The 14056-nt window shown below is 31.6% G+C and overlaps 1 pseudogene; it reads left to right on the top strand.

The window, feature by feature from the left end:
* Nucleotides 1–14056, top strand: part of LOC139490572 (transient receptor potential cation channel subfamily V member 5-like) — a 29315-nt pseudogene that overhangs the window by 4539 nt on the left and 10720 nt on the right.

Raw genomic sequence — 14056 nt, 5'->3', positions numbered from 1 at the left:
GCGCTATTAAACCATGTTCAATCCACCATTTTCTACATTTGAAAATGCCTGTACCAAGTCAGGAATATGACAGTTATTGTCCATTCGTTTTTGATGTGTTTTATTATTTGATTTTGCCATGTGATTAGAGACTTTCCGATTGAATTTTCCTCGGAGTTCAGTATTTTTTTTTTATTTACCTTATTTCAATCACAAAACGCGTTTAGCATATTACATTATACTTATAGTATCTTTGATGAGTTGATGTAACACACATCGTATTTATACAACCTCATCAATTCGTAATTTCGTAGAATTAGTTCATTAATCAATTTTTGCACTGTATTTTCTTTGTGCGTTGCACTTCACAGTGTTGACGTACAGTTCTGATAATGATATTATAAGCAAACGTGCAACAACGCTTAATTTCATGATTAACAAATAAGGTGCTCTTAAAAGTAAAATCACAAAAAACTGAACTCCGTGGAAAATTAAAACGGAAAGTCCCAAATCAAATGGCAAAATCAAAAGCTCAAACACATCACACGAATGGATAACTATCATATTTCTGACTTGGTACAGCCATTTCATATGTAGAACATGTTGGATTGAACCTGGTTTTATAGCTTGCTTATCCTCTCACTTGTAGGACAGTCGCATCAAATTCCATTATATTGACAGCGATGCGTGAACAAAACAAACAGAGATAAAAGGTAAAAATGACAAATATACAGCAGATAATATTGCGTTATAATATCAATCACTAAAAAACAAAGTATCGTACGATTTAACGCATTTTACGAACTCCGTAATGATTTCACTTCTTTCAAATTTAGTCGTTGTATAAATGAACGAATTAGACCATACCTTGTTAAATAGATCCAATATCAAATGCCGTTAACTAAGTGATACTATACTATGTAAACAGTGTCTTCTATGAGATGCGCAGTTTAGTTCTGAATGTACTGTGAAAAGCTGATTTAAATTATTCATCGTCCTTCAAACTCCATATCAATTCCTAACAAAGTACTCGTTTCTACTCTTGTATTTAATGTATGTTTACAACTATGTCTGGCGTAAATAAGAAATTAAATCCTGGTATCTATGATGAGTTTATTTGCTACTGTTTGGCTTGTTGTAAAAGAACTGTAAATGCAATCTTTCAAGTATCTCCAATCAGTAATATTTTTTTTATATACAAAATTAAGTCACAGTGCGCCCCTCTGTGCTATGCAAACACGAAGAAGGCAGTAAGTGTTCCAATGAAATTTTCTGTAAACTCATCGTGCTTTTTAGATGCGAGACATTTCTTTTACCTTCCAAGGAATAGAATAAGGAAAGTATTGTTCGTGTATTCGTTGCAATTCTGTAAATATAGACAATTCAACTTCCCTAAGGAAATCCTTTTACGGCTAAACTGTGCCACTTTTACATTGAAGTTTAAAAAAAATATATATCCTAAAATGGAAAGCTCATATTCACTACTTTTTTTTCAAAGGATAAAATTTAGGGCTGTGCTGCATATTTTCCACATGTTTTGCCTCGAACTTCTTAGAGTTTAAACTTATACAAAATTCTGAACCCCCCTCCCTTTACCATGGGTCTTTTACAGATTTTAATCTGGCCGCTACTCCTGTGTATTTACTGGTAATATTCCAAAGTTATATCTCTCCGAAATGAAACATAGAGATCATATCTAGGACCAAGTAGTAAAACCAAAACAAAATATCTATGAATATTATAATTTTTATACAATGTATCTCCCCCAAAGAGACGTGTTTTGTGAAACAACTTGCTTACAAAGTACAACCTTAAACCATAATATTGATATTTAAAAACTTTATTATAAATGTTTTCAATAGGTACAAATTTTGGTGAACACCTTATTAAATAGAGGTGCAAACCCATCTGCAAGTAATGCAAATCTGACAACAGCACTCCATTTTGCTGTCGACAAGAATTTCAGGGGTGTATGTAATAAATTATTAGAACACGGTGCTTATCCCAACGCCCGAGATAGAAATAAGGAAATGCCTTACACTGTCGCATACAAGAAAGAAAACGACACCAGTGCTTCAATGTTGATATCGTATATGTCAAATTCAGAGTAAGTATATGAATATTAAATGTTAATTAATCGATTAAAGAATTGAACCTTAATGTGAACTAAATATATTCAGTTAATACAATATGCAACAGGTTTTTTTTTTTTATAAATAAAATATATACATTTGTAAAATGAAATGCAAAATATTCAGATTTCGTGTCTTATCTTCATGTAACAGTTACTTTGAAATAAATATATATATATATATATGTAGGACTCTAAAGTGCGATGGGGACGTTGAAATACGATGGTCACGCTAAAGTGCGATGGTCCGCGAAAGTATAAACGTAAGAAACGTTGTTTTGATTATGACGTAAACAGTCCTTTATACAAACCCTAAATGTACATGCTAGTATTACATTTCACTAACAACTTATAAACCATGCAGTTTGAAATCAAGTGTTCATGACTTTATTTATTTAAATCTAACAGTGCTTTGTCGGTTGAAGCAAATTTGTGTGTGTTTTTTTTTTAGGTTGCTTGAAGGAGGACTTGAGTCTGAAGTTTTCTTTATAGATACAAATTACAGTATACGCATAATAATCCTGTAACCTGCTTTTATTGAAAGCGAACGGATACATTTAAATAATTTTTACGTTAATTGCAGTTCAGTATTAATTACTTTGCGGTCCCCGCGGTTAAAATAAGTATTGTGGATTTTATGGAAAAAAAACCCGTCTGTAAAATAAAGGTACATGATCTCAGGCGTAAATTATAATAGATTGTCCGCTAAATCACTAGTTTGTACATTGTAAGTTAATGAAACATGTAACTGTCCTTGCTACGAAAATGTAGAAAACTTGGACAACATCTCTTTCTCTCGCATTTGAATTGAAGCTTATGCCATAAATGATATACATTCCGAAAACTATTGTGGACGAATTTTGTATTAGTTACAACGACTGTAAGCTATGCCTGGGGGATGTATTAATTAACATAATTGTTGGGCAGTGTGAACGGTAAGCTACACCAATGATCCAAATATTTGATACGCCTGAATTCTATTTTTTTGGTGACAACCTAAATTACCTTTTAATCAATAAAAACGTGGTCGGTCTTCTAAATTTAGGAACAATCACTAAAGCCTACCGGTAAATTATAAAGCCTATCACATATTTATACTTTGGCTTGCTGGTTTTTACAAAAATAATTTTTTTTTTAACATCCAAGTTCTTCACGTTTTTAGCCCTATAATCTTACCCTTTTGGTCCATCGCACTTTTGCGTGATATACCATCGTACTTGAGCATGCAGTCAACCATCGTACTTTAGCGTTACCTGTTTGAACTAGATTTGATAAAACAAGTCAGAAATTGATACCAATCGGTTATATACGTTAGGTTTAAAGCCATGATGTTAATTTAAAAAAGATCACATTACGATGAACGGATCAAACTCAACTAGTAAGTACTGACCCAGTGATTGTTTATGATGTAAAATGTACCATTGATAAGTTAATTCAAAATAAGTGGTGTCATGTCCAATTTTTAAAATAATGAGATAGTACGAATTGGGTGGCGAATTGAGTGTAAAAACGTAGATTTGTAATCTTTTGGTATGAATTATTTTTGGCGACCTAAACAAATTTTAAATCATCATCGTATTTGCCGATTAAAAGTGGCAAACACAAACAGATTGTATTTCTGATTAAATATTATTCTGGAGAGCTATTCTAGTTTTAGCTGGTCTTATTCCAATAGTTATCAAAAGTATCAGGATTATAATTTTATACGCCAGACGCGCGTTTCGTCTACATAAGACTCATCAGTGACGCTCAGATCAACCCTCTCCTTATTTGACAAATGCAGATGGGCTTTAACAAATGATATCTCACAAATGCTTGAATATAATTTATGATAGTTTTTTTGGTAAAACATCTTTCGTTCATAAAGTGATGGAAAAACAAAATATCTTTCAACATTTCCTATCTGTCCATTCTTTTGGACGGAATCTGAACTGAATATGCCTTTTGTATGAGTTAGGTAACAAAGAATAGTATGCTTTTCATATTATCATATATATAAACAATACAGAATGTTAATGGACATTGCAAAAGTAAAATAAAACCCATCTGAAACGTCTGTTGTCTCTCTTACATAACTTCGAACCATTTCGACCGACGCAAGTGGTAATGTTTAATCCACAAATCAGCCAATGAGAATAATTAGTCACCTATTTGAAAGAAAAAAAACCAACACCATTAACTATTCTCAAATTAAAAAAGAAAATAAAAATAAAACATTAACATTATCAGATAGAGTGTTACCGAAAAATTATGAGTTACTTTATTGTAGGTAATAATGTCGTCACTCGACTTTTTTTTTTAATAAACTCTTTTCTAGTTCATTCACTTTGTTTTTCAAGATTAGAATTTTACACGTCGTTTTGGAAATGTAAATTTTAGGGTTCGACGATTGTATTCATCAGATGGTTCCTGTCCGTCAGAATTTAGCTTCCATAACCTTATGAATAAAAATATGCAGGTAATATATTTTGTGTTATAGAAGAATTTTTTGAATGTATCGTCTTTCATAAAGATATATCACTAAAATGCAACTCATTTTTAATAGCCATATATATTGTTAGGTCATTCGTATATAACTTTTTTGTATTTCTTTTCTTTAAATTAAATTGTACAGTGAGTGTCACATTGTTATTGAATTATCATTGTTCTTATAGACAAAATGATATGAGATTTATTGTTTGAAAGCCTGAATTTCGTACCCGTGCCGTTCACTTTGACGTATTATAATGACTTGTCAAAATGTAAACAATCGGATTATTTTTCAAATTTTTAGACATGAGCGCCAACGTAGACCACCATGATATTTTAGTATGTGAAAGATGAGTACAGTTGATGGTTGAAATTTTCAAGATGGTCTACGTTGGCGCTGATGTCAAATTTTGTCTCCGAACATGATGAAATTGTAGATTTTTTACACTTTTCGTCGTTTAGGTCTCAGTTTGAACATATTTGAGTACATAACACCTAAAAATAAGGTTCTACATGGACGATCAGATACTGCAGTTCATTACACAGTCGTGATTGGTTTCAACTTCAAAGTTTAAAAATTCTGGAAAAAGGGGGGCCAGAAACGGCTCTTATCATACCTTGTACACATAATTAATGCATGTATTGCCATCGGATTTTATTCTTCAAATATTCTAAAAATGTCAGATTTTTGGACTTAGTCAATAGTTCTTGCTACTTAAAAAACAATTAGGGTAGTTGTTGAATATTCACAAAAACCGATAGTTGAACTTGTTTTCCCTCTCACTTGCTATTGAAGGCACAACTTGCACTACTAGTGCTACAGTTTAATGTCCCTAATGCAATAAATAAGATTTTTTTAGTAACTTCAAATATTTATTCAATACCTGAAAGGTTGAATACTACAGCCGATTTCATTGAGTGTGAAGTCAAAGGTGAATATTTTTAGTTAGCTTTCTTGTTAGAAGAACCATAAAGTCATTGTTAGGTCAGTTTAACTACCCTCCTTTAGAAATATACTAGTCCAGCAGATTACCAATCTATCTATCTGATGAACTATGCTACTTCGAAAGGAGGGTAGTAAACCTGACATAATAATGACTTCACGGTTCAGCTAACAAGCAAACTTACCAAAGATTTTACCTTTGGCTTCACACTCAATGAAATCGGCTGTAAATCTTGAAAGTTGAAACCTTTTGGCTGGACATTCAGTCCTGCAAGTGAAGACATTTAGAATGAAAATAATAAATAGATCAACATTGAAAGGAGAAATTAAGGTTGAAAACGAGTGCACCCGCACGAGCGAGGATCGAACTCACAACCTCAGTGTTGACTGGCTAGTGATTACAGAAGTAACTTCTTAGACCACTCGGCCACCGAGACCCTTTAATGAAGTATGTCTACGTTTCTAATCAAATTCGAATGTATTGGGGTTTCATGAAATACTACTAACCAACAACTGTTTCATTAAAAAAAGCATAACATTTTGGATAAGATAAGGAGATGTGGTATGATTGCACATGATACTATACACCGGCGATCAATGTGCTAATTTCAGGATATATATCGTAGAAATAATGAATTTTTAAAGAAGCTTGAAGATGTTCATGCCTCTTTCGTCTACATATCTTAATGAGTTTTTAACGTCTTAAACCCTGACCTCATCGAAAACTTTGAACTTTGTTTTCAGCATTTCAGTCTTTAAAATATTGTGTTAAGTGTGAAAAAGTTCACAGTGTACGATTCTTTAAGTGACAAACAATGACATTGTACAGGCTATGCATATTTGCTATACATACTGTATAAATCTGATACTGAATCTTCAATAGTAGTTTTAATCCATTTGCGTTTTTTAATGTACCGGTAATCATCATGTAAATGTGAAATGCTATATTCATAACTTCAACTATTATTTATGAATTATAGGTGTGCCACTTCTTATATAACTTCAAGTTTTTTTATGCCCCAGTTATGGGCATTATGTTTTCTGGTCTGTGCATCCGTCTGTTCGTTCGTCCGTTAATCCGTCCGCCCGTCCGTCCGTTCGTCCATCTGCCCTGCTTCATGTTACAGTTTTTGGTCGAGGTAGTTTTTGATGAAGTTGAAGTCCAATCAACTTGAAATTTAGTACACATGTTCCCTATGATATGATATTTCTAATTTTAATGCCAAATTAGAGATGTTGCCCCATTTTCACGGTATATTATACTGGGGACACATTCTTGTTTTTTTTGCCTATTAACTTGTTAATATTTATACTTACTAATTATTATGTGACAATATGATTTGTATTTATCCTTTTTTTTTAATAAACCGACCATCTCCTTGATAGCTATCTTTTATTTAATACTAACATTAAGAATGAAATGGGGAATGTGTTAAAGAGACAACAACCCGACCATAGAGCAGACAACAACCGAAGGCCACCAATGGGTCTTCAATGCTGCGAGAAACTTCCGCACCCTGAGGCATCTTTCAGCTGGCCCCCAAACAAATATGTATACTAGTTCAGTAATAATTGACGTCATACTAAACTCCGAATATACATAAGAAACTAAAATTAAAAATCATACAACACTAACAAAGGTCAGAGGCTCCTGACTTGGGACATGCGCAAAAATGCAGCAGGGTTAAACATTTTTTTTTTGAGATCTCAATCCTGTTTTGGTAACAGCATATGATTTAATATTTACATCATCAAGATATAATAATAATGCCAAAAACCTACCTCGGTTTACAAAAAAACCAAAACATTATTTAACCGTTGCTAAGCACTATTTTGGTTGATAATCTTTTTATCAGCATGATATACAATTGACTTGCTTTCATTTCTTACTGCTAGTTATTCTTGCATGTATTAACCAATCTAACCTAATTTTACTCTAATTTGTACAATTAAAAAATCAAAAGCTTTTTTTGTAGTTCAATTTAATTTTTTCGGCTGTTGCTAAGCAACTTTTAGGTTGCTATGGTCAATTTCATTTTCTTGAGAAAAAAAATGATGACTCAGACATCATATATATGAAAGAAAAATCATTTACAGTAGCTAAATCTTTAAATATTGCTATTTTTATACCTCATATGGCCGAAATAGCAAATTATTGAACCGTTGCTAGGCAAATTTTTTGTTGCTAGGTTGTTGCTAAGCATTTTTTTAAACTGAAATTGAAGTGACTTTTTATTTGCAAACTCAAGTTAGTGTTAAACAAACAATATTATTTTGAATTATGCTAATGTGTAATGAGAAAGCAATGCATATGTGATAATTTGGTTATTCATTTAAACCGTTGCTAGGCAACCTTCCTTTCACCGGAACATAAAAAAATTATAGTTTTGAATAGTTTCTATACTAAGGCTATCAATGATGTATATATAAACTTATTTAGGAAGGGGGCCAAAAACGCCTCTTATCATACCTTGTCCTTTGGTCAAACTGTAGTCTGAAAAAAAGTCCAGTAACCCATACTTTTCATTTTATTTCGGAAAAAGGCATGATAAAAACTACAATTTGAAAAATATACCATACTATGGATTTTAATTCCTCCACTTTAATTGTTTTTTTTTTTTTTTTTTTTTTTTTTTAGACTTTTTGTAATTTGATAATACATTATAGTATGTTTTAAATCAAATATAAGAATTTGGTTCAAATCGGTGAATATAAATTTGATAGCTAATGTCCCTTTAATTTATTCCCATTAACAAAATTGTCATCAATAAAAGGGACCATTTTCAAAAATGTATTGTAATTTTCCGTTAGCTTCTCTTTTTTTTTATGGGACTTTCATATTTCCAAACATGAGGAACATTCAATTTAGATAGTTAATTTTAACTTTTGGAACTTCAGGTAATTGCCGGTAAACTTTATAATCCTATATATTTAAGATCCCTATGAGTTTAAAATATTTGGACAGACGCCTGAAGACAATTTAAGAGTCTGAATACAAATGGTGAACATCCCTTATTCGTCTAATACAGCTATGAAAACTGCCTTTGAATTAGCCCACAGTAGACTTAAAACAAATGTGTTTTGCCGTGTTTCATGATTTCATTTTAAAGTATTATACCTAAAGTGTTGTTTTTTGTTTACAATATTAAGGAATCATATATAAATGCAATAAAACATAATTGTAGTACATACACAATAATGAAAAAAATGGCTTTCCTTCAAAGGAGATTTACTCTAAAGGTAAAATCTACAGGTGACTACATTTTGTACCAATTTTATAAAATGCCATTACATGTCTGTGTTGTCACTGGTGTCAACCTGATGATCGTAACTGTAATTGCGATTATTCCAATTTGACGGACAAAATCCAGGTAATTTTTAAAAGGTCGATTTATCCACTTTAACAGCTTATTTTCAGATTTGAATTATGTCATAAGACATCTTTATCACCATTGTCATTCAATGTAGGAAAAGCAACCAGAAGAACTAAAATCGAGATACAAAAAAACACGTCGATGATCGTAACTCCGTCTGTGGATGATCGTAGCTTAGACTTGTTTTTAAATATTTTACGATGTGTTTCTCCTTTGAATGAACAACATGATATATACGAATTACTGAAAATAAAAAGATTTTAAAACTAATGAAAAATGAGCGTTAAGGAACACCGCACTTTGTCAAATAGAAATGATATAGGGGGAAATTAGCCAACTTTTCTAATAAGTGATTTAGTGAACATCCAAAATGGAATAATTGTATATGAAATGAAAATAAATATCAACCACTTTTGCCATAAAAATGTTCCAACCAATTTTTTATATCGCACTAACTGAAATTTGGTTTCAATACTTAAATAAATTCATGTATATAAAGAGAAGGACCTTTACTTATATAAAATATTGTGATTTTATACCCACACACTAAAAAATGACATTAACATTTTGTTCCACTAAAAAAAAGTCTCAATTTTTACCAAACTTGCCATTAATATGAAATGTCTAATACCTTATTATGGTCGGTCCATTATATGAATGTATGATATGGGTTTGATATTGTTCCATGAGTTTCTGCGGATCTACATTATTATTTTCTGCGGTATATGAAAATTAAAGATTTTCGGTAATTGAAATAAACACAATTTTTTTATTTATCAATTTCTATATAAGAAGAAGATGGCAAATATTTATTACAATGAATGTTCATTGTTTAATTATGCACAGAATGCGGGACCCGCATTTGGGGATTTCCCAAACCAGGTTATTTTTAGAAATGTAAACAATTTTAAAAGGTACCATGTTCTTACAACCACTCGTCGTCGGAACATGGATAATGATTTATAGTTTGCGTTATTTTCAGCATAGTTATTTTATATTCTTTTTTTATTATAATATATACAGTTTTCATCATTTAGAAAAATAATCATAATAAAGATATCGTTACTTTCAACGAAAACAAAGTGGGGAGTTTTTATAGGTAACATGATTCCGTAACTGAAAGTGATTTCAAACCTCTCAAAGATCCACTTGATGTTTGCTAATGCTTTGCAATTTTACTACAACCAAACAGATTGTTATTAAAACATTTTGTCAAGGATTTGTCATTTGTTACGAAGAGAATAATTTGCTATACTGTCTGAAGTTTTCTGATTTTCAGTTGTAGTATGAAGCAGTTTTTAGTCTGTCGTTTACCCGGCCGATGAAAATATGAAGGATATGGAGTAAATGTACCCGAAACCATATTAATATCGATACACGGTAAAACTCAAATATGGAGCATTTTTATTGTTGTTCTTCGTCTTCAAGTAACCACGAGGCATTCAACAATGATCAATATTTCTCAAAACTGGTAGTAAGTTCAAATTGACCCTTCGCATTGGTTTGAGCAGAATTCATGATTAAATATCATAAAAAGCTACATCGACCTTTACTGAGAGGAATAATTTGATATTTGTTGTATATCTTTTGTCAAAAAAAGTTGGGGAAGGAATATAGTGTTTCATCTGTTCATCACGAAGTTAAATTCAATATATCTAGTTCAAACATATTTATTTAAAGTGGATTGGAAAACAAGTTATTGCAACTTATAGTAATCCCTTTCCACTTTGCGGGTGCGAGTGCTATTAGCCTTATCTCTTTCGAAATCTACAAGGGAGTCTTTTACGCACAAGAGATATTATTTCTCTTAACACATGTCAGCCATTTATCATCCCCTTCCAATGTACTATCATCGTACATCAAGACCACACTCGCAAATGGTGTCAAGCGAGAGCCGAAAATTCAGTCCCTTTAATGTTCTCTCCGAAACGGGGATCGAACCAGGAACCTTTGTGTTAGTAGTCTTATACGCTAACATCTACACCACGGCTTTCCATCTATCTTTGGAAGTATAAGTCATAGTTCGTGAAATTTTGTTCATAGATGTGACTTGAATAATCATGGGTTCCAGGTAAAAATGAGGTTATCTTGACCTACATTTTACATATGAGTGACTGATTAGAGTTTGCGGTATAGTCCATATCTGAGATACAACTCGTGGAGAGATAATATTTTGTCAGTAGATGCGTCTGTAATAGTCAGAATCGAGGGTTCTTAACAATATTATATAAATAACACATATCTGAGAGGGTGATAGAGCAGATTGTTACCCCGAGAAAACATTGTCAACTGAGGCGAAGCCAAGGTTGACAATGTCTTTTCGAGGGGTAACAATCTGCTCTATCACCCTCTCAGATATGTGTTATTTAATTTGTTATACTGAATGTTCTGTTATTACTGTCGATTAAATTAAAAATTCAAAGTTATAAACTATGACATCTTGTACATAACCATCCGTATTTAATAAAGCGCACACTTGATCAAACGTCTCCGTGAAGGGTAATAGAGTATTTGCCATATGATAGAGTCTTATTTAATAAAGCGCACACTTGATCAAGCGTCTCTGTGAAGGGTGATAGAGTATTTGTCATAGGATAGAGTCGTATCTAATAAAGCGCACACTTGATCAAGCGTCTCCATGAAGGGTAATAGAGAAAATTGACACCCTCGTATTAGCCAATCTAAATCTGACATTTTGACATGAAGTATAATAAATCATCTTGACACAAAATTCATTGTTGAGTATATTAGGTGAAAGGTTTCGTTTAAGTCCATATCTGCGATGGGGAATACAAATATTTTGTCAGTTGATGCAACTTTGATAGTCACGAATTTCAAAGTCAAGTCTTGAAAATGAATTAGATGATGTTCCATTTCATCAACTACACTTAAAAGATATTCAATTTCATCAACTGCACAATTAAGTTATATTTTATAGCATTATCATAACTAATTGAATTGCACCAGTTCTGACAATTGAGGATTAAAGTCAACCCAATATACAGATTGTTTATATAATATTTTGAAATTTTTTTTACACTAAAAACCTCCATATTTCCGGCCCAAAATTTTTATTTTTATAAGATATATGAAACCCTAGTGATCGTACCTGATTATTATCACAATGTTAGCGGATTACGTACCATTTTTGCATACCAGTTAGCTATATTTTTCAGCTAATTCTTCGTTGGAACAGACAGCTACGAATATCTAATGTAAAAGTAACGATCAACCTTGATAAAAACAAAAAAAAAATACGATCATCATTGTGCTTTGTATCTAGATTTTCGTTGTTCTGGTTGCTTTTCTATCATTTCAGAAAAACAAATCCAATTTTAATGCTTGTTAAGCTGTTTCTTGACATAATATAGATCTATGAATAAGCTGATAAAGTGGAGGAATCGGCTTCATGAAGTTTACCTTAATTTGGGATGATCGTTATTACAGTTACGATCATCATTTTTACACCAGTAATTGTGATTTTCATAGCTGTTGTTTGTCTATTGGTCAATATAATTTCTTTTTGCCTTTGCATTGTGAGTTTTATTTTCGACAAATGAGTTTAATTTTTGAATGTTCCTTTGGTAACTTTTCCCTATCTGTTACAGAAAACTATTTTAGCAGTATTAGATTGTTTGATAGAAGAACAACTTCCAAGTGGTAACATGACAGTATATTATCATATCTTAGAATCAGACGAAGAAGGAAAAACACCTATACAAGATGGCTTCAATAAAGAATCAAAAACGCCTTTACAGATGATAGCAAAAAGCGGTAACAAGGTATCATGTATTATTTAATCATTATGCTAGAATTTAATTTCTGTAGTTTTTGCGCTATTTTCACATTTATTATTGGGTGTGAGAAAAGGAGATCTCCTTGCTATTGAAATCTCTAATCTCTGCAAATGATTGGGTAAATTAAATAATGACGTCTTATTTTCTTGATTTCTTATGAATTTCATATTGTGACGTCATTAAAAAAAAGGCGACCATATCTGATGACGTTACATATAAAGTACACAACTTTCATCAAATATTTGAAAAGAAAGGATAAAAATCATTAGAGAAACAGTTGAATTTTAACTATTCAAAAAGTTCGGCAGGCCTATCGCTTTAAATACTAAAATTAACTGTTTCGAGCGGAAAAATATCGTTACACACTTGTTGTAGTGGTGGAGTCTACATGTACCCTATGATATTGATGTTATTATTAGATAATATAAGTGGTCTGTGATGCATTTACTACTTGTAGGTAGGTGAATTTATTTGCTACGCATTGAAGGAAATGGGTCAGCGAGAGTATGTGTATTTAAATATATACATGCCCATTTAGGTAGGATTCATGACTTGTTTCTTGTCTATAGATGTAACATTTTAAATTTTAAATAGATGTACTATTAAACTAATTAAATGACAACGATCAAATTTACGTGAAAATTTGGAAGGCTTCAAGTTGTGTCTCAAGTTTGAACAATCTGTGCTACAGCGCCCAAAGTTTAAAAAAAACTACACACCGCTATACTACTTACAGGCCTCAAGAAACGCAAAAGCACCTGTTGTTTTTTCAATGCATATCAAAAGGGATATTAAACATTTCATTATTTATTTTAACGTTGATTATTTTAGACGTTAGTTTACCATGATATTGTCAGGTTGCTTATAAGAAGGAAATGGAAGGAATATGCCAGGAAAAGATTTATGTAAGTAGCACTCTAATGTTTGCATGATAAACAGACATATAGCGATGATAATCATCAATTTATAAATGACTAAAGTCATAATAGATGTTTTATAACTTAAAAAGTGATCTGTCTTAATAAAATTTTGAGACAGAACTTTTTTCTTAAATTGCTAGATAAGTAAATGAATACGATCGTTTTGCCAAGTGTGATATTAGAAAACATTTCTTATATAAGTATTGCAACGAAGTTTAATATTAATATTATACATGTGTAGTGCATACATTTATTTTTGCTGAATAAGAATATACATATTTATTAAATCCGATTAAATGGCCCGTTTCCGAGTAAATACAGATATAAACAATAAGTCATTTAATATAAATTATACAGTAATTTTAAAGATATATTACATTAAATATAAATGATTCAATAGTTATACTCCATACAAGATGGTGTTTGAAAATAAATAAAATAGA

Source organism: Mytilus edulis, chromosome 10, assembly GCF_963676685.1.
Source record: "Mytilus edulis chromosome 10, xbMytEdul2.2, whole genome shotgun sequence".
NCBI lineage: Eukaryota > Metazoa > Mollusca > Bivalvia > Mytilida > Mytilidae > Mytilus > Mytilus edulis.
Note: the sequence above shows the minus strand (reverse complement) of the source record. Positions and strands in the feature narration are given on the sequence as shown.